The 20,707-nt window shown below is 41.5% G+C and overlaps 1 protein-coding gene across 1 annotated transcript in view; it reads right to left on the bottom strand.

Annotated features, from left to right (window-relative positions):
* Nucleotides 1-20,707, bottom strand: part of LOC146989309 (uncharacterized) — a 311,632-nt gene that overhangs the window by 37,513 nt on the left and 253,412 nt on the right. The window lies entirely within an intron of this gene.

The raw sequence follows: 20,707 nt of genomic DNA, 5'->3' as shown, positions 1-20,707 counted from the left end.
TAAGTTTTTAAAACTATCTAAAGAAATAAGATGGTCCAGTTTCAGACAGCTTTGTAGGTTATTCCACTTTTGGGGGGCATAGAGAAGGCAGTCTTCCCTAATTCTGTCCTAATACTGGGAATGTGTACACTGCAAAAACTCTACATCTTTCCAAGAATATTTGTCTTATTTCTTGTCAAAATGTCTCATTTCTAGTCAAAACTAATCTCTTTCCACTTAAACTAAGACTCATCACCTAAAAATGAACTTGTTTTTAGATCATTTTCACTTGTTTTAAACTAATTTTCACTTGAAATAAGTAGAAAAATCTGCCAGTGAAAGTAAGTTTTTTGTGCTTGTAATAAGAAAGAAAAACTTGCTCCACTATCAGATTTTTCTACTTATTTCAAGTGAAAATCAGCTTGAAAGAAGTAAAAAGTGTCTAAAAACAAGCTGCTTTTAATGTGATGAGTCTTATTTTAAGTAGAATGAGATTTGTTTTGACTAGAAATGAGACAAATATTCTTGGTAAGATTTTGAGTTTTTGCAGTGTAAAACCAAGGAATCCTGCGAACGAGTTGCAAGTTACAAACTCTAAGTGAGATTAAGCTTGTAAGATAAACAGGTAAAATTTCAAGTAAAGCTTTGTAAATAAAAACCATGTAATGTTGTTATTGATCACGTCCTCGGTGCAGCTCTGCAGTGAACTCAGTGTAAATCAATAGAAACAGGTTCAAATCCTCTGGTGAATAATAATAACTAGAAAAAGATAGCATTTCCTGCAGAAAATGCGTGTGAATGCTGAAAGCAGCTGAACGCTGTTGCTGAAGCAATGCTGAATGAGCTGAAGAAATTGTTGAATCAACGGTAAATTAGTTGAAGAAACTGTCAAAGCAATGTTGAAAAAGACTAATGCTAAAGCTGAAACATGTAACTTGTACAGAGACGTTCTATATTGACTTGTAGCGTGAGATGAATGTCTTTTAAAGGTAAAAAGCAGTAGAAATGTTAAAGGGAGAAGAAAACATTTAAATCCTGCATGTTTAAATGTAATGGTTGAATAGTTGAAATCTGCAGCTAACCTGACAGGAAGGAAAACTGATGAACCAGCGCTAACATAGCCGAAGCAATGGCTGAGAATATATTAAAAAGTTGAAGTTTTTGTATGAAATGGCTGGAAATTACTTGAATTGTCGAATGGTTGAGAAGAGCCTCAGTAGTTTAGGATACGTGTAAAACAATGTGTTCAACATAAACAAAATGGGGAAATGTGTATTTTCAGTTTAAATAGCTAAAGAACAAATTTAACATCAACTTATGTTCTTCTAAATCTGCTGAGGGAGTCTGTAGCAATGCTACAATGGCTTTCAGCATTCACACTAATAATGATTGTTTGGACCATGAACACAACACTGACATCATTATGGCTCTCTGGTGGATCGACCAATGACAGGACAGTATTTCTACATGACAGCAACAGTCAGCTGATCGGTTGTTGTTATTACTTTTATTGAACTGAGCACATGCACAGTGTGATCAATAACTGGCAGCTGCAGAACAGTGTGAGAAATTGATTGATTGACTAATGGTTTTAAATTAATATTCTGCAAAAAAAAGACAGAATATTGTGCATTGTAGGATATTGTTTCTCTCATTAGGTTGTTATGGAGTGAAGCTCTGCAGTGAAGTCAACAGAGAAACATGTGGAAATATTCACATTCACGTCCGTCCTGATTTATTTGACTGTGTAAATAGGAGAGAGAGACTTATGCAAACAGTCCAACACAACGTCCTTCACCGGTTTGTTTAACTCTGGGTTTTATATCAGATATAAACAGAGCGGCTCAGAGAAACCTTTCTGTCATGTCTTTGTAGTCTAAAAGTTGTTGAATGTCTTTGTGGGATTGAACACGACTCAGAATCCAATAACAAAAGCTCATTTTAACCACTTACTGTGCACATATCTACTATTATATTCATGTATCGCACTGGTTTTAATGAATCTTTTTGGTTTTATGAGGCTGAGATTGAGAAAATGACATTGCATAGTACATGTATAATAGGCCTACTATATACACATCTAAATCCTTTTGGCTTTTACATGGTTATTATTATTTTTGATCCTTTAATATATGAAGATGTATTTGATTTAATATCACAAACGTCTTATTATACATGTGCATAAGTCATATATAAATGATATCTATGTATGAACATGTGTTTAATCGACCCGTCTGATGACTCGCCTGTCCGTAGTGAACACATCTCATCACAACAACAGTTTGTGTAGGAAGTGAACTGTTGAGTTAGTTTCAGCTCTAACTGCATCTGGATCTGGATCTGGATCTATGGTGGTACATTTGTGTCTTTATTATTCAATTAAAAGTTGATTTAGACAAAAAAGATATTTTCAATCAAAATAAACTTCACTTCAATCAAAACAAAAAACTATTCAATCAAAAAAAAAGTGTTTCAATGCAAAAAAAAATGCATTCAACTTGTCTTTTGATTGAATAATCAAGACACAAATGCACCTCCATTGGATCGGGCGCCTGTGGGGGATGAAAACTTTTTTTTTTCAATGAACTTTATTGAAAAAGGTTGTACATACAAACAATTGTACACAGAGCAGCAGACAGGTAGTAAATTAAGGTTATTATTAGTAATGCCAGTAAACATAACAAAGTAGGGAGGAAAATAAATACATGAATAAATAAAATGACAGGAAGGGAAAATACAACAACAAAAACAAACAAAAAACACAAGGAAACAGAATGTAACTCCACTATTCTTCTTTGGAAAAACCTCTCGTATCTGTGGATGTGGTGCTTTGTTTAGTGTCAATTAATGTAAGGGATTTCATCTGTTTAAAGGGATAGTTAAAAATGTTGTCAAATCCCCCCATTGCCATAATCCCTATAGTCATAGCAGTAGGTTCGTTACCTTTAATTGTCGGTGCAAGCTATTTTTAGAGCGGCGGAGCAGAGCCGTGAGCTGCTCAGAGCTACGCTACGGAGGCTCATTATGGGATTTCTTGGTTTCCCTCATCATCAAACTCATCAAATACACAATCCAACAACTCCACAACGCTCTGGTGGACAAGTTGTGAGCTGCACATTCACCACGCTATGAGATAATAACACAACGTTACCACACAGAGTTGTTTTAGAGGGAAATTCGTGCAAAACCGAGTTTGATGAGGGAAACCAAGAAATCCCATAATGAGCCTCCGTAGCGTAGCTCTGAGCAGCTCACGGCTCTGCTCCGCCGTTCTAAAAACAGCTTGCACCGACAATTAAAGGTAACGAACCTACTGCTATGACTATAGGGATTATGCATGGCAATGGGGCCAATTTGCCAAAATGTTGAACTATCTCTTTAAGGTTCTTATGTGCGGCCTTGTTAATTGTACTTATTGGTTAAACCCGCGTTTTGGAGTTGTTGGATTGTGTACAGTAGCCTAGGCTATTTGATGAGTGTATTAACCTCATGCAAGAAACTTCTACAGTTGGGTGGAGTAGATTTGCATTAATTTGTGTGTGAAATTTGCCATAATAGCTACAGAATGAATAATAGGTTTGTAATAAAGGTGATGTCATTATGGGTGGACAGCCTGTGGGGATGAAAACTGTGATCTGGATCCTCTGGCTCGGCGTCACGGAGGAGGAGGAGGAGGAGGAGGAGGAGGAAGGGCGTGTTTCTCCTCCTCCTCCTCCTCCTCCTCCTCCTGCTCCTCCTCCTCAGCGCCGCGGCCGCAGTTGGATGTGACAGCAGCAGCAGCAGCAGCAGCAGCACCATGGGGGTCTCTGGGTCCAGTCTGCTGGACGACACCAAGTCCGCCTTCATCAGAGGTAAGAGTCCGTGTGTGTGTGTGTGTGTGTGTGTGTGTGTGTGTGTGTGTGTGTGTGTGTGTGTGTGTGTGTGTGTGTGTGTGTGTGACGGTTTCACGGTGTAAACTTCCACGTCTCTCGCCTGGTTTAGTCGCCTGTGGAGCTTCGTGCGATCAGCGCTGATTCATAGAAACACTGTAACATCAACTACAGGAGAGGAGCGCGGTTCTTTCTCTACCTCTCTACCTCTCTACCTCTCTCTCAGTTCAATTCAATTCAAAACAACTTTATTGGCATGAACAGTAATATGTTGTTGCCAAAGCGTTTTAATTTACTAACTATTTACAAAGATATTTCCATATAACAACTCTCTCTCTCTCAGCTTCTCCTCTCCAGATCAGTGAGACATCGATGTCTCATTCATTCCTGAGAGTTTCTATACACACACACACACACACACACACACACACACACACACACATAGACACACACACACACACACACACACACACACACACACACATAGACACACAGCCCAGAAACCTGTCTGTCAGGTTTTCTTGTCTCTTCTTCACAGTAATGTTTCCCCGAGGAGTTACACACTATGGGAGTGTTTGTGTGTGTGTGTGTGTGTGTGTGTGTGTGTGTGTGTGTGTGTGTCCAGTCAATCCAGTCCTGCAGTGTGTGTGTGTGTGTGTGTGTGTGTGTGTGTGTGTGTGTGTGTGTGAGGGACGTGTTCCTTCCTCTTTGTCCTCCGTCCTCGGCTGCAGGGTGTGTTCATGGGCGTCAACCTGTGCGGGACAAAAAGATGCTGCTCTTCTCTTTGTGCTGCGAGGGGTGGGGGGGGACAGGTGCACACGGCCCTACGGTGGCCTTGAAGCTCCACACACACACACACACATCTTAAGTTTGGTGTCGTCCGTCCGTCCGTCTATTGGCTGTGGAGGAGACTGGCGATGGTTTTACAGTGGCACTACTCCTTTACATTTGACATCAAATAGTGAATTCTGTGATATACAGTAGTTTAAAGCAGAAGTAAGTGATATTTTTGTGTTAATCTAAGTCTTAAATAGTTGTATCTTCCGACAGCAATCACTTCTATAGAGTGTTTGGTCTGAAACACGGGTCTGTCAGTCACTCTGCTCTGCTCTGAGCCCAGGAGAAAACTTTCCTTGTATCCTACAACCTTTATCCAATGAGGAGAGAGAACGGCATAAAGGGGCAGTCCTCTCTGTGTGTGCAGCCAAGGGATGCGCCTGAATGTGGTGACGTAGGGACGAGGACCAATAGATCCATGACGAGGGCGGGGGCTGCTAACACCATCTGCTGACAAGACGTTATGGTGCGTTCAAGGCAACTCGTAACTCGTGTTTTTCCGACCTGTGAAGTGGTACCAGTTCGATCTGGTACGAGTTCACGGGTCAGAAGTTACGAGTGGCCGTTATAGTGACTTTCACAGGTAAAACAGGTCGGAGAAACACGAGTGTGTTGCCTGGAACGCTACAAAGTCGTAAGTCGTGACTTGAAGCTGTAATTTACGGTTTCAAAAGCCTGCCTGGAACGCAGCATTAGCCAAAACCACCGGATCGCTTACTTCTGCTTTAAGTTTGGTGTCGTCTGTCCGTCCGTCCATTGGCTGTAGAGGAGACTGGGGATGGTTTTACAGTGTTTACAGTGTTTCTACAGGACAAAGGAGAAGACTCTGTGTCCTGTCTGAATATCAACTCCTTCCTTCAGGAAGACGCTTCAGCTCCAGTAAATACAGACGTAATAGATTTAGATTTTCCTTCATTCCTACCTCCATAATAACACTTCTTAACAAAAAACCGGCCCTGCCTCCTCCATAGTAGAGTAGAAGCAGGTTTTACGGACTTTGAGTCTTATTCTTATTTTATTTTTTATTTTCTCTATTCTTTTAATCTAAATAATGGTGGTTGTCTATGTGCTCCACATGCACCATACAGTACTTTCTGCAGTTCTCTGGTTGTTGCATAGTTGTATGTGTGTACACCATGTGTAATTATGCTCTGTGTGTATGTGGACGTCTATGTGTACACCATGTGTACATGTGTATGTGCAGGTGTATGTGTACCATGTGCTCGCTACATGCATGTGTGGTTTTAGATGCAGCTGTGTTAGCACTTGTGCCCAAGACTAATAAAGTATATCTTAATCTTAATCTTAATCTTAATCTTAAACTGCAAGGAACTGAGATAAGCACAAAGGAGAACATGTAAACTAAAAGTCGGGCAGGTTTAAGGCGACCTGACCGTTGTTTGATTCCCAAATGTGAAACATGGAGCATCGAGGCGGCTCCAACCGGTTTGGATTCATTCATTCACATTCCACTACGTAGTTTCTCGGCCTTACAATAAAGTTTTTTTCAACTCTGCAGACTGAACGTGGTTGCACAACATTGATGCTGGTACCGCTGCTGTTGCCTGTTAAAGGTTTCTACCACTTGAGTGAGTTTAGAAACCTTATTTTAACCAGTTAACGCACGCTGTACCTCCCACGGTACGGCTCCAGAAGGTGGCGCTAGCATCAATTACTCCCGAGCATTTTTAACAGCAGCCCTTAAGCATATATATTCATGTTATACATTGTTAGAAAGCTTAGATCGCCCCGATCAATTCAAGACCACCCATGATTTTTTTGGTTGCTCACAGCCCTAACAGGATTAGCAGTTAGGTCGGCTAGCCGCTAAGCTAACGTATGATGCGTACATACCTTTCAAGTCTTCCCTTTATCCACAGCTGATCTACAGCGACCATCTTATGACACAAGACCGTTTGTACAGCTTGCCAAGTACCCATGCTTGTGAAATATGAAATCTGTTTCCTTCTAACCGAAGTATTTTCCTCAATATGTCCATGTGTTTAGTCCAATGCGTAACGTAATACACGCGGATCAAAACAAAAACCGGCCCCGTTACCGCATTTTACGAGTTGCACGGCGATCTGTGACTACATGTGACTGAATGTTTACATCCGTGAGGTCTTCCTGCTTCTAACGACACCACTCAGTAGCCAATCGGTGGCGAGGATGGGCCGGGACATGTCTCGAAAGCCAATGAGGACACGTGACGATGAGACTGACAACGTGACTTTGATTGACAGCTGCTTGAGCCAATAGAAATTGTCCGTGAAATGAAGCAGATAACCTTTTAGCCAATAGTCTGAGGTTTTCAACGGTGTATGACACTACGCCATCACGTTTGGTTGCTGATAAACAAACCCCCGTGTATCCGACGTGCGTGCCACCCGCTCCGCGGCATAGAAATACACAATGCAGATAGGCATATAGTTCTATAATCCACTGCTTTTAGGGGTGCGCCCTCTACTGCGCGCCAGGAGTTTAGCGGTTGTATTTTTTTTGTTTCTTTTGGTCTTTTGACTTGAAATTTGGACTGCAGGAAGCCAAGACCTGTGGCTGTGGCCTAATTGTGTCTATAGCCTGCTGAGAGGTCCCTGAATGTCTGTACCCATGTCATTCTATAGGCAAACCTATGGGCGGGGAAACAATTTAATCATTCTAACCTTTGCCATTTTTGTCAGTAAAGTCACAGAATCAAAAAAAACACCTTAACAGTAATCCTGAGAGTGTTACCTTTACAATGATACCAGGCACATCTCTGAATCTTAAACTATGTGGGATCTGTGCTGCTCACAACTTGGGCATGGCGTTATGGCAAAAAACATGAAAAATAGGGGCGTGCATTAAGAGGTTAAGGTTGAAAAACGACATAGTGTTGCTTTAAAGCCCCTTCACACCGGCCTCGTGGTTCACCTCCCTCCATCGGTGCAGAGCTGCTTCAACAGGTGTGAATACAGCATTAGCAATCGAACTCAGGTGTGGACCGAACCAGCGGACCGAGGAGATGGTCGGATGTCTGAAGGTGTTTGAGCCGGATCGATATCAGAACAAGGAGCTCTCTATGATCATTTCACTTCCACTTCCTCCATCCCAGATGTTTCTGACCAATGATTGAACGACGTCAGCAAACACGTGGCTTTATGTTCTGGTCCACATGCAGGAAGTGCAACAGCAAAGAAACAACTAAAAGTAGATGTAGCTGGTGTGATGATGAGAGAGTGAAATCAGCTCTCGGTGAGTTGTTGGGTTTCATCTTTTCTTCTTTTTGATCTTTGTTTCTGTCTCGAGGAAACTGGAGTTTTGAGAAATATTGTGATTTTGAACCAGAAGTTCCTTTCAATCAGTCTTCTGATTGATTGATTGATTGATTGATTGATTGATTGATTGATTGATTGATTGATTGATTGATTGATTGATTGATTGATTGATTGATTGATTGATTGATCGCCGCAGTCGATTGAGGAGATTTGAGTGTGTTTTGTTGAATGGGACTGAAGCTGGGGAAGCTTTGGTTCAGGACTGAAGCTCTAACCTGAGGTTCAGTCTCTATGCACAGGTCTACACCTCCCTGTGTGTGTGTGTGTGTGTGTGTGTGTGTGTGTGTGTGTGTGTGTGTGTGTGTGTTAGAGGGTTAGGGTTACACCGGCAGGGTCAGAGGTCAACCACCCAGCTGTTGTAAGTAAAGTAAAAGGTGAAGCTGAGTAAGCATCAACAACAGCTCAGAACAACGACGAAGAGGAAGAAGAGGAGATTTTTTATTTTTTTTAACTGGATGTTGGATGTTGACGGTGGCTGCGTTGCCTCTGCTGTTGTTGCCATGGTTACAGGACACATCTCATATGTTGAAGACGGGTGTGGAAATGTGATTCCAAGATCTGTGTGTGTGTGTGTGTGTGTGTGTGTGTGTGTGTGTTTACTGTGTTAGTGCTCAGCGACGGCCCAGAGGGAAACCAAACCAGCCTCCGGCCTCGTGTGTGTTTTTTTTAATGGGATCCTCCGGCTGCTCTCGTTTTCCCTGACTGACTCAGACAAGAGGATTTAACATTTAAAAGCTAAGTTTGACTGTCCAGGATTAACATTGTAGATATCAACAACGTCTTTCTGACTCGTTGTAATTTCCAGTTTGAAATATCTACAACGTCATTCTGACTAGTCATAATTCCAGTTTGAGATATCTACAACTTCATTTCTCCTAGTCAAAACTTAATTACAGATATCTGAACAGGGACATGTAGATATCTTTAATTGAGGTGAATTAAAGATATCTTGAACTGGAATTATGACTAGTCAGAATCAAACTGTAGATATCTGTAACTGGAATTACTAGTTGTAGTTCAGTTCCAGATATCTGTAATTCACATAGTGGATATCTGCAACTGAATTGTAGATATCTGTAATGACAAACCCCATACACATGAATGGTTAAAGTGACGTCATTTGTCCTAGGAAGAACGTAGTTGTGTATGGCAACAAGCCATTTTAACATTTAAAAGCCAGACTGGATGTGTTGTAGATATCTGTAATTCAGTTTTACCTCTAGTCAAAAAGAATATTTCAGATATCTGCAACTACATTCTTCTTTCTACAGATGACGTCACTGTAACCATTCATGTGTATGTGGTTTGTCATTACAGATATCTACAATTCAGTTGCAGATATCCACTATGTGAATTACAGATATCTGTAACTGGATTACAACTAGTACTAATTCCAGTTTGAGATATCTTCAACTTGATTCTGACTAGTCATAATTCCAGTTCCAGATGTCCCTACATGTCCCTGTTCAGATAACTGAAATTAAGTTCTGATTGGGCAAAATGAAGTTGTAGATATCTGTAACTGGAATTAGTACTAGTTGTAATTCAGTTACAGATATCTGTAATTCACATAGCAGATATCTGCAACTGAATTGTAGATATCTGTAATGACAAACCCCATACACATGAATGGCAAAAGTGACGTCATTTGTCCTAGGAAGAATTTAGTTGTGGATCTGAAATGTTCTTTTTGACAAGAGGCAAAACTGAATCACAGATATCTGAAATGAAAACTCCAACTATTCAAAATGTAGTTACGACCAGTCAGAAAGACGTTGTTGATATCTACAATGTTAATTCCGGAGAGTCAAACTTACAGTAGCTTTTAAATGTTGAAGTGAAATTCCGGCGTAAGTGTAAACCATGGTCAAACACACCGTAACACCGAGTTAGACCCCCCCTCGAGAGATCAATTTGCCCGACCGCTACATTCACGAGATCCACCAACTTCAGCAAATACCGCAATATCGCCACACACGGCGCTCTCCGGATCCACTGTCTGACCGCAACCAAAACGCCACCATTTGCCCAAAATAATGCTCAGAACTGCACCAAATGTCATCAATAGTACACACAGGGTCCCAGCACGTAGTACGAGTTGTCAAACATCTGCTAGCTTTGCCTGTTTTCTTTAGCAAGGAGATGCAACTCAACTCACCTACTTCTCCTCCGGGAGCCGCTCGTTGGTGAGGAAGCCCTGACGAGTCGATCACCGAGTGCACCGGAGTTCCGCAGCTCAATCAACAATTACCTCATGGAAATACAATCAGAGTTTTTTTTTTTTTTTTAATCTTGCATATCACTTTATAACTATTATTATCGAGTGCTGGCCACGATATAGGCGCAAATGAGCATTTTTAAATTTACGTTTTTTGCTGGTGCACTCGGTGATCGACTCGTCAGGGCTTCCTCACCAACGAGCGGCTCCCGGAGGAGAAGTAGGTGAGTTGAGTTGCATCTCCTTGCTAAAGAAAACAGGCAAAGCTAGCAGATGTTTGACAACTCGTACTACGTGCTGGGACCCTGTGTGTACTATTGATGACATTTGGTGCAGTTCTGAGCATTATTTTGGGCAAATGGTGGCGTTTTGGTTGCGGTCAGACAGTGGATCCGGACAGCGCCGCGTGTGGCGATATTGCGGTATTTGCTGAAGTTGGTGGATCTCGTGAATGTAGCGGTCGGGCAAATTGATCTCTCGAGGGGGGGTCTAACTCGGTGTTACGGTGTGTTTGACCATGGTTTACACTTACGCCGGAATTTCACTTTAAAGGGACAACTAGGAGTTTTGGAAAAGTGAAGTGTTTTCACACTACATTTATGAGCCTCCGCACCGTGAAATTCTTTGACCGGCGCAAGACAGACTCATGTTTTCATTCATCAAGAATTAAAGTCAGAGGTTGGAAGACGATCACATACCGTCGTAGTTCCCACCATAAACGGAGATTCGGCGGCGTTATTCTCATGACTCGCCACGAAACCGAAAGTAAAGAAACGCTGGTCGGCTCGCCCAGCATTTCCACCACCACTAATAATAACAAAATAACCATAGAGACAAAACCATAGATTTATCTAAAATGGACCATTAACAAGTGGTAACGGAGATTCATCCACATTAATATCAGACTTTTTTATAACCAAATAGAAACTCCTCGTTGTCCCTTTAAATCCTCTGGTCATAGTTGTGGATCTGAAATGTTCTTTTTGACAAGAGGTAAAACTGAATCACAGAGATGTGACTGCAACACATCCAGTCTGAGCTGTTAAATGTTAAAATGTCTTGCCATAACTGACTCTGAAGTGGACGGTGGAGTGTGTGACTGTGTGTCAGACGTCAGCAGCGTCTCTGAGGGTGAAGTGAACACATTCCCCAGCAGGTTGGGCGGCTGCTGGGCGTCCACAGTGGGTGGGGCTGCACCGAGCCACCACACTTCTCCTTCTTCTTCTGACAGAAAGAAAGAAAGAAAGAAAACATGTGATTCATAAACGGACGGCCGTTCCAGTTTGTGGCCGATCCCTCGACAGTTTTTCAGACTGATGTCATTCTCCGCTCCGCTCTGCTCTCATTCCTCCGATGCTGCTCGCCTTGTTTCACTCCGTCTCATCTTTCCCGTTTCCTTCCCATGCGGCCGAGTCGAGTGCCAGACTGGAAACAGCTCATGTTTGTTTGATTGACTGAATGTTTTTTAGTTTCTGGCATTTTGCCTTTTTAGTTTGGCAGCGGCAGCGGCAGAGTTGAGCAAGAGAGAGAGAGAGAGAGTTTAGAGTCTGACATGACCTACACTGCAAAAACTCTACATCTTTCCAAGAATATTTGTCTTATTTCTTGTCAAAATGTCTCATTTCTAGACAAAACTAAACTCTTTGCCCTTTAAGTAAGACTCATCACCTAAAAATGAACTTGTTTTTAGATCATTTTCACTTGTTTCAACTAATTTTCACTTGAAATAAGTAGAAAAATCTGTCAGTGAAAGCAAGTTTTTTGTGCTTGTAGCCTAATAAGAAAGAAAAACTTGCTCCACTGTCAGATTTTTCTACTTATTTCAAGTGAAAATCTGCTTGAAAGAAGTAAAAATGTCTTAGAAACAAGCTACTTTTTATGTGATGAGTCTTATTTTAAGTGGAATGAGATTAGTTTTGACTAAAAATAAGAGAAATATTCTAGGTAAGATGTAGAGTTTTTGCAGTGTGCAGTCAAATCCCCCGGCTGCGGCTGGATGCTGCGGTCTTGTGGCTGTGTGGTATGCACCTTAACTATTCCTCCATCGGGCTCCAGTGAATGAATTTCTTTGATTATAAAAAGCCGCCGCAGTGAGTGACTCAGAATATGAAATATCTTCTGGGTTTCTGGGCTGTTGCTGGTTTAGTGAGCGGACAGATAGTGATCTGATGTGTGATGACTGTAAAGACTTCATAATGAGATCCCAGAGGTCGTATTTCACTGATTATTCCAGTGTGCGTCCTCTCTCCGCTCTGTGAAACCATGAAAACAGAAGATAGATCCAAACCACAGGTACAGAAGTTATTTACGGTGATGACGAAGACAAAGATGATGATGAGGGTTATGATTTATTTGTCTGAGCAGAATATTTGAGCCGTCCTGCATCATCCACATCTGGTCGAGCGCTGATCCGTCTTTATTGTCCACATGTTTTATTAAAGACTCGACATGGTGCGACATCTGTCTGCTGCTCCGGTGCAGGCCGCCGCGGTCTGAGTCTGTCACCGTGAACTCGTCTCATCGTGCACTGCAAAAACTCAAAATCTTACCAAGAATATTTCTCTTATTTTTAGTCAAAACTAATCTCATTCTACTTAAAATAAGACTCATCACATATAAAGTAGCTTGTTTCTAAGACATTTTTTACTTCTTTCAAGCAGATTTTCACTTGAAATAAGTAGAAAAATCTGATAGTGGAGCAAGTTTGTGAAAATTAGTTTGAAAATGATCTAAAAACAAGTTCATTTTTAGGTGATGAGTCTTATTTTAAGGGGAAAGAGATTAATTTTGACAAGAAATAAGACAAATATTCTTGGAAAGATTTTGAGTTTTTGCAGTGTGGACGATTATTGAGACCAGGACCAGGACTCTGTGGTACCACCGACTTCCTGAACAACTCAGCTTCTGCTAGAAAAGGGTCAGAGGTTTTGTGATTGGTCCGTCCTCGAAGATAAAATAGTTCCCTCGAGGTGCCGTCAAGATGCTGCATTCACAAGGGTTATAAGGTCATTGTAACTTTGACCTTTTACCTTCAACCTCTACCAAAATCTCAGATCCCCCTCACTGGGCAAAGAACCAGTTTAAACTCGCTTACAATTGGCTTCTGACGGCGGTGGGAACGACCCTGCAACCGACACGGGTTTTAATCGGCTCGGCTCCGATCGGCTCGCAGTGGGAACATCAGACCCGAGTCAATCCGCTAATTTATGTGATGGTTTTATTTATTTTTTTGCTGCTGCTTGGTTAAGCCTACCACACACATAAAGATTTCCCCCCTTCCGACCAAATACAAAAATTGGCCGATTATCTTAAACTCTTAAGATTATCTTATGAGATTCTCTTGTAGTGTGTGGTGTGTTTAGAGTCAACATTCTCCCGACAATCGGCTCGGAAAACGTTCGGCGCCGATAATCGTAAGTATTAAACATGTTCAATATTTATGATTATCGGGGCCGACTTCGGTGGCCGTTTCAATCAAAAGTCATCTTGTGTGTGGAGAGCCGGTGTTGTGCGGAGAAGCGGCTGCATGCTGCTCGCGGCAACAAGCCACTTCTCCACACAACACCGGCAACCTCACAGAGCCACGGTGCAGCCCTGAGCCCTGGTGTTACAGGTTCACACAGACATTCACACATACACAGGAGGTTTCCTGAAGCCGATAGCAAAGACAGTAGCGCTCATAGCCGGCAACAGCCGGTAATACAGCAGCCATGTTTAAACGATCATGTGACCGCCCCTCACAGCCCGTCACGTGACAGCACGGCTCCCTATTGGACAGCCGCTTGACTGCTCGGCGTCCAGAGCCACAGACACACACAGACGGGATCGTTGTAAAGGCTGAAGTGTCCCGCTTTCATTAAAAAAAAAATGACGTCGCTCTCATTGTCCATTCCGGAAATAGACCCGAAAGAGTAGCTACAACGACACCCCTGGTATCGCTGCTGATGCCGGATTGTTTTCTGACCAGAGGGTCAAGATTCTGAAAAATCTTAATGTGTGTGGTGTGTTGTGTTTGGAATATCGCAGCTCACCACACACAATACGATCAAAACTGTTCAATCACAGATTTTTTATCTTCATGTGTGGGGTCTCTCACAGATAATAAATCGGTTGAGATTTAGAAAATCTTTATGTGTGTACCAGCCAGGCATTACTTTGATGTTTTCTGTCACACTGACGTTGTCATCAATGTCATGACATCACTAGAGGCGGGGAAACTGAGCACCTTGGTTTCTGCTCACCACTGTCTCCAAGTGCAGCTTTTCTTATTTGTTGGTTTTACAACCGGTCTTTGTTCCTGTCCTGAGGACGGTCGTGTCCCAGGGCCGAGGACAGGACGGTCTTGTCCCAGGGCCGAGGACAGGACGGTCTTGTCCCAGGGCCGGGGTGGAAGTAGAAGCTCATTTGAGTTTTTAGAAACCTGGATGTGTGTGTTTGTGGTTAAACACATGAACACTCCCTCTGACATTTAGGGATGTTGCATTCAGGTCCCTGACTGCTGAGTCGATCATCCATCAGGTGCATAGATAGATACACGTAGATGCTGCATTCGAGCTTGTCAGGCACGTCGTCAACACGGCCGCCATCTTGGGTCGGGGTTTCTGACCATAGACATATAAACGTCTGACAAGCAGTCAGACCCTTGTAGAATACATTTCAGTCTGAGTATGTAAGGGTATGTAAAATATATATTTCAAAAAAAAATTATGAAATTTTTGTTGTTGTTGTATCATAAATATATGTCTGACATTTATAATAAACCAAACGGCTTGAAAATCGGTTGAATATTCGGTGAGTTATGGTGATTTTAATGGTTGATAGACGTCTGCCTCTGTTGACTAATGCAGGAAGTAGACACGACTTCCCCCTGACCAAGATGGCCGCCGCGTTGACGTATCGTTCCAATGGACAGCAGCGTCAGAGGGGTAACACTTTACTTAGGTATTCATCAGATTGACATAACAGCTGTCATAAACATCAATGAATACTTCTGACAGCTGTGGTTAAGTGTCATTCAGTAAGTTATGTCACTTTTGATGCAAAGTTGACATTGTTTGAGATGTTTTTGTTATGAGAACTTGACATAAAGACAATTTAAACTGTCATAGCAGACCTAATGGACAAACTTTAAAAATGATGTCAAGTTCTCATAACAAAAACATCTCAAACAATGTCAACTTTGCATCAAAAGTGACATAACTTACCGAATGACACTTATCGACAGCTGTCAGAAGTATTCATTGATGGTTATGACAGTGTTATGTCATGGTTATGACAGTGTTATGTCAATCTGATGAATACCTATTCAAGTAAAGTGGTACCATGTTTTTTACTAAAGTTGAAGTTGCATTAAGGCGTCACTGAGCTGTTTAGATGAAAGCAGCTTCTAGATGTGTTAGAGCTCTGGTCTGATGAGGTTGGGTTAAAGCTCCTCTTCCAGCTGGACCAGCTCCTTCCCCCTCCTGTGTGTCGGAGCTCTGCAGCAGTAATGAGGGTTTTTTTTTTTATTGTGGCCTCACTAACAACGGCTGCAGCAGCTGCAGAGTTTCTGGCATTCCCAGTCTTTGTTTTTGCTGTCAGAGCTCCATTCCTCATGCTGTGTCACTCCTCGGCCCGGCCGCCTGCAGCTGCAGATTACACATTACACATTACACACTCCCTCAGACATCCAGAGGAGCAGAGGAACCCAGACTTTTCTCTTTCTCTCTTCTCTCTCTCCGCCCCGGTTTGTTTCGATCCGACTCCTCAGTCTCCACAAAGAGAGGAAACGGCCGCTCTGCTGGAAACCCACCTGTTGTTTACTCAGACCGTCCAGGCAACACAATGCAAATACACACCTCAGTCTGCTGCCATGCAAACCAGAGGACACACTGGGACCGGGACTGGACGAGCCTCGTTACACCGTCAGTTCACAGGGAAACATTCAACACACAGAGACAAACACTGACCCCAGATCTTCAGATGGATTCATCTGTTACTGGGCCACAGCAGGCCCTTAAAAAGTCTTAAATATGAACTTATCTCACTAAAGAAAGGCCTTAAAGTGGTCTTAAATCCAGATTTTTTAGATCTTAAAGGGATAGTTATATATCATTTTGGCAAATTGGCCCATTGCCATAATCCCTATAGTCATAGCAGTAGGTTTGTTACCTTTAATTGTCGGTGCAAGCTATTTTTAGAACGGCGGAGCAGAGCCGTGAGCTGCTCAGAGCTACGCTACGGAGGCTCATTATGGGATTTCTTTTTGGTTTCCCTCATCAAACTCATCAAATACACAATCCAACAACTCCAAAACGCTCTGGTGGACAAGTTGTGACCTGCACATTCACCACGCTATGAGATAATAACACAACGTTACCAGACAGAGTTGTTTTAGAGTTGTTGGATTGTGTATTTGATGAGTTTGATGAGGGAAACCAAGAAATCCCATGAGCCTCCGTAGCGTAGCTCTGATGGCTCTGCTCCGCCGTTCTAAAAACAGCTTGCACCGACAATTAAAGGTAACGAACCTACTGCTATGACTATAGGGATTATGGCAATGGGCCAATTTGCCAAAATGTTGAACTATCCCTTTAATCCGACTATAACTGGACAACTGAAGTGCATGTAAACGCACTAATATCGTAGTTCTCATTATCCGACATTATCCCCATTGTGTGAATCCTCCACAACATTAAAGACGACACAAAGTGTAGCACAGGAGCGTCGGTTGAGTCCATTTCACAGTTCAACCAGCGAACCGAGTCGTTTGTACAGACTACAGCCTCTTTTCTAAGTTATTTATTTCCATTTCATACTTGGTGAGAGAAATGTCAACAGAGAGGAGAAAGGAGCGCGTTAAATTCAAACGATATAAAACGAAATGAGCAGCGCTACAAAATAAACTGTTTACATGAGCTGAAAAATGACCCAGTGAATCATTTTTACATCAGTAAAAAGCTCCTTAACTGTTGATTTTATTAAACTGACGTCAGTGGCTTTTAATTGGAAAGAGTATATTTAGACTTTTGGACTGTATTTCCTCTGCAAGTGTTAGTTAGATTTAGTTTAAAGTCGTATTAAAAAGGTCTTTAAAAGTCTTAAACTGAACTTGTTGATGCCTGTGGTTACGTATTATATATCTCTGTTTTCAGAAAACAGCCGTGGTCAGGGTGTGGTTAGCACAGATTAGCATAAACACTGGAAACATGAGGTGTGTGTGTGTGTGTGTGTATAATTTATCCTTTGTCAGGAATAAGGATTTTTAATTTAAGAATAATAAGAATTTAAATCTGCAGCATGCAAACAGACAATGACAGTGAACTGAACAACAGTAGTGTTTAAGCCGCTCTGTTCAGTGTGTCTCTATGTCCTGAGTGATATGTGCTGTATATTACTAGAACATATTCACCCTCTGGATATATGAGGAGTCGTGTATGAACATGTGCATCTGTATTTTAGTGATAAATATAAGTTCAAAGTGCTTCACAAATAGATAACAACAGAAAAAATACACTGTGAATTTAGTGTAAAATCCACAAATATAATAATGTACATATAGTAGCTACACAGGCTTTTGGATGGATATGTAGTTATGTAACATACTGTGTGTCTACAAAACAGACATTACATAACTATACATCATCAGCAAGAAGACATGTAGAATAGTTTCACCTGCTAACGGCATGTTTAAGCTTTTACATACATGCTTTATTTTATATTTTATATTTGTATATATGTCCAACCAAAACTTTATACGAGAGTAATAGGGAGAGACACAAAAACGTCCATAAAACTACACAACAACCCTTTAATATTCCTCCACACTGCTCGTCCACTGCAATCCAAGTGTCCTGAAGGGAGATAGTCCAGAGTTTACTGGAAACTACGTCGGCAAATTCAATAAAAGACTGTTTAGGCTGTAAAAATGTCCTCAATGACGTAGTTTCCAGTAAACTCTGGACTATCTCCCTTCAGGACACTTGGATTGCAGTGGACGAGCAGTGTGGAGGAATATTAAAGGGATAGTAGCACTTTTTTAAAGTGGGGTTGTATGATCTCCAAATAGCCCCTAAGTACTTTAATTGCAGTAGAAGACTCTCTGCACTCCTCCCGTTAGCAACGCCAGCCCATAATAGCCCTGCCCAGAGATTTACAACATACAGTGTTGTGAACAGACCCAAAGAAACGGCCTATTTTCACGGCCTAAAAGAGGTTTTACCTGAAAAAAAAAGTTGGTTAGGTCCAAATAAAAACTGTGTTTTTCCTGAACTTTGAAGGGCTGGAAAAAATTATATTATAGTGAACAATGGAACTGTGTATTTTTTTTCAGGTAAAACCTCTTTTAGGCCGTGAAAATAGGCCGTTTCTTTGGGTCTGTTCACAACACTGTATGTTGTAAATCTCTGGGCAGGGCTATTATGGGCTGGCGTTGCTAACGGGAGGAGTGCAGAGAGTCTTCTACTGCAATTAAAGTACTTAGGGGCTATTTGGAGATCATACAACCCCACTTTAAAAAAAATGATACTATCCCTTTAAATGGTTGTTGTGTAGTTTTATGGAGGTTTTTGTGTCGGGCCCTACAGTATTACTCTCATATAAAGTTTTGGTTGGACTAGGAACCCCCCTCCCGGGTCTCCAGATGACCTTTGAGGAATAAAAAGTAGATTCGTCCACATACGTTCGGTGGCTGAATCGTTTTGAGCTCTGATCTGCACCTGAGAGAGGAGCTTAACACAACACAACACAACACACACACACACATATGTCTGTCACCACACACACACAAAGAGAGACACTTTGTTGACATTTTTGTGCTCTGCAGCGACTTGTTTTTCCTTCACCCCGGCCTCAGCACCATGACGCTCTGTATCCGTCTTCATCTGAACCAGGACTGTGGAATGACCTAAAAATCTTTTCAAGAATATTTGTCTTATTTCTTGTCAAAATGTCTAATTTCTAGTCAAAACTAATCTCTTTTCACTTAAAATAAGACTCATCACCTAAAAATGAACTTGTTTTTAGATCATTTTCTCTTGTTTCAAACTAATTTTCACTTGAAATAAGTAGAAAAATCTGCCAGTGAAAGCAAGTTTTTTTGTGCTTGTAATAAGGAAGAAAAACTTGCTCCACTATCAGATTTTTCTACTTATTTCAAGTGAAAATCTGCTTGAAATAAGTGTGATGAGTCTCATTTGAGGTATAATGAGATTAGTTTTGACTAGAAATGACATTTTGACTAGAAATAAGACAAATATTCTTGGTAAGATTTTGAGTTTTTGCAGTGTAACTTGCAGAGTTCATCATGTTGGACTCTCAGATTATGATATAACTCCCCTCAGTTGTCCTCTACAACCTTTTTTAACCTTTTACACGCACCTTTTATCCACATTTTTATTATTGTGTTTTAATACACTATGTGTTTTTTCAAATAACGATGTCTGTGCCACAGATTGAATAGACTCTGTGTTTTTATCGTCCTTTTATTGCTTCTATTCCACATCCACTCGCTCTGTTCGTCCTCGTAATGTCTGTGTAACTTTCCTCCTCTCCATCCTGATTCAGTTTTAATGTTGTGGCTTTTAACTGTTTATAGAATCATTATTATCATTATTTTATCATTACGGTTATTGTTTTTAGTTCTGTTGAGCTGTAGTGCCTCGGCCAGCAGCAGCAGCAGCGTGTGAGAGTCGACTGTGGTGGAAACTTGAAGCTGGACGTCCGTGTCTCTGCATACCTGTTCACTGAGTGTGTGTGTTTGAAGTGACAACAATGACAAGTGCTGACACGCCACTACACACACACACACACACACACACACACACACACACGCACACACACACGCACATGAAAGAGAGACAAAAGAACAGTATAATTCCTTGTGACACGTCCATCTTTCATGTTTTTTCTCTCCTCAAACATCAGATTTTTTTTACTGTTGAAGGTGGAAAAACTGAAAAGTTGAGATTTTTCTCGAAGCTCAAGAGATTATTTGTATCATTATTATGGGATGAGATGAAAGGTTGAGGTTTTTCATATGTGTTTTTTACATGTTTCTGTATGATTGATGCCTTTTTTTCCAACACTTTATTGAAAAAAATCCAGAAAATTGACCTTTTGATAAGACAAAACAGAGTCTGGCATCTCATATTAAAGCTTCAGTCAGCGATCCAGTGGTTTTGTCTAACTTCCTGTCAGCAGATGGAGTTAGCAGTCCCCGCCCTCGTCCCTACGTCACCACATTCACGATGCGCATCCCTTGGCTGCACACACAGAGAGGACTGCCCCTTTATGCCGTTCTCTCTCCTCATTGGATAAAACTTGTAGGATACGATAAAAGTTTTCTCCTGGGCTCAGAGCAGAGCAGAGTGACTGACAGACCCGTGTTTCAGACCAAACACTCTATAGAAGTGATTGCTGTCGGAAGATACAACTATTTAAGACTTAGATTAACACAAACATTCACCTTACTTCTGCTTTAATTAAATAAATACATAGGCCTACATATG

Source organism: Trachurus japonicus, chromosome 4, assembly GCF_045865225.1.
Source record: "Trachurus japonicus isolate A0001 chromosome 4, Traja_1.0".
Taxonomy (NCBI): Eukaryota; Metazoa; Chordata; class Actinopteri; order Carangiformes; family Carangidae; genus Trachurus; species Trachurus japonicus.
Note: the sequence above shows the minus strand (reverse complement) of the source record. Positions and strands in the feature narration are given on the sequence as shown.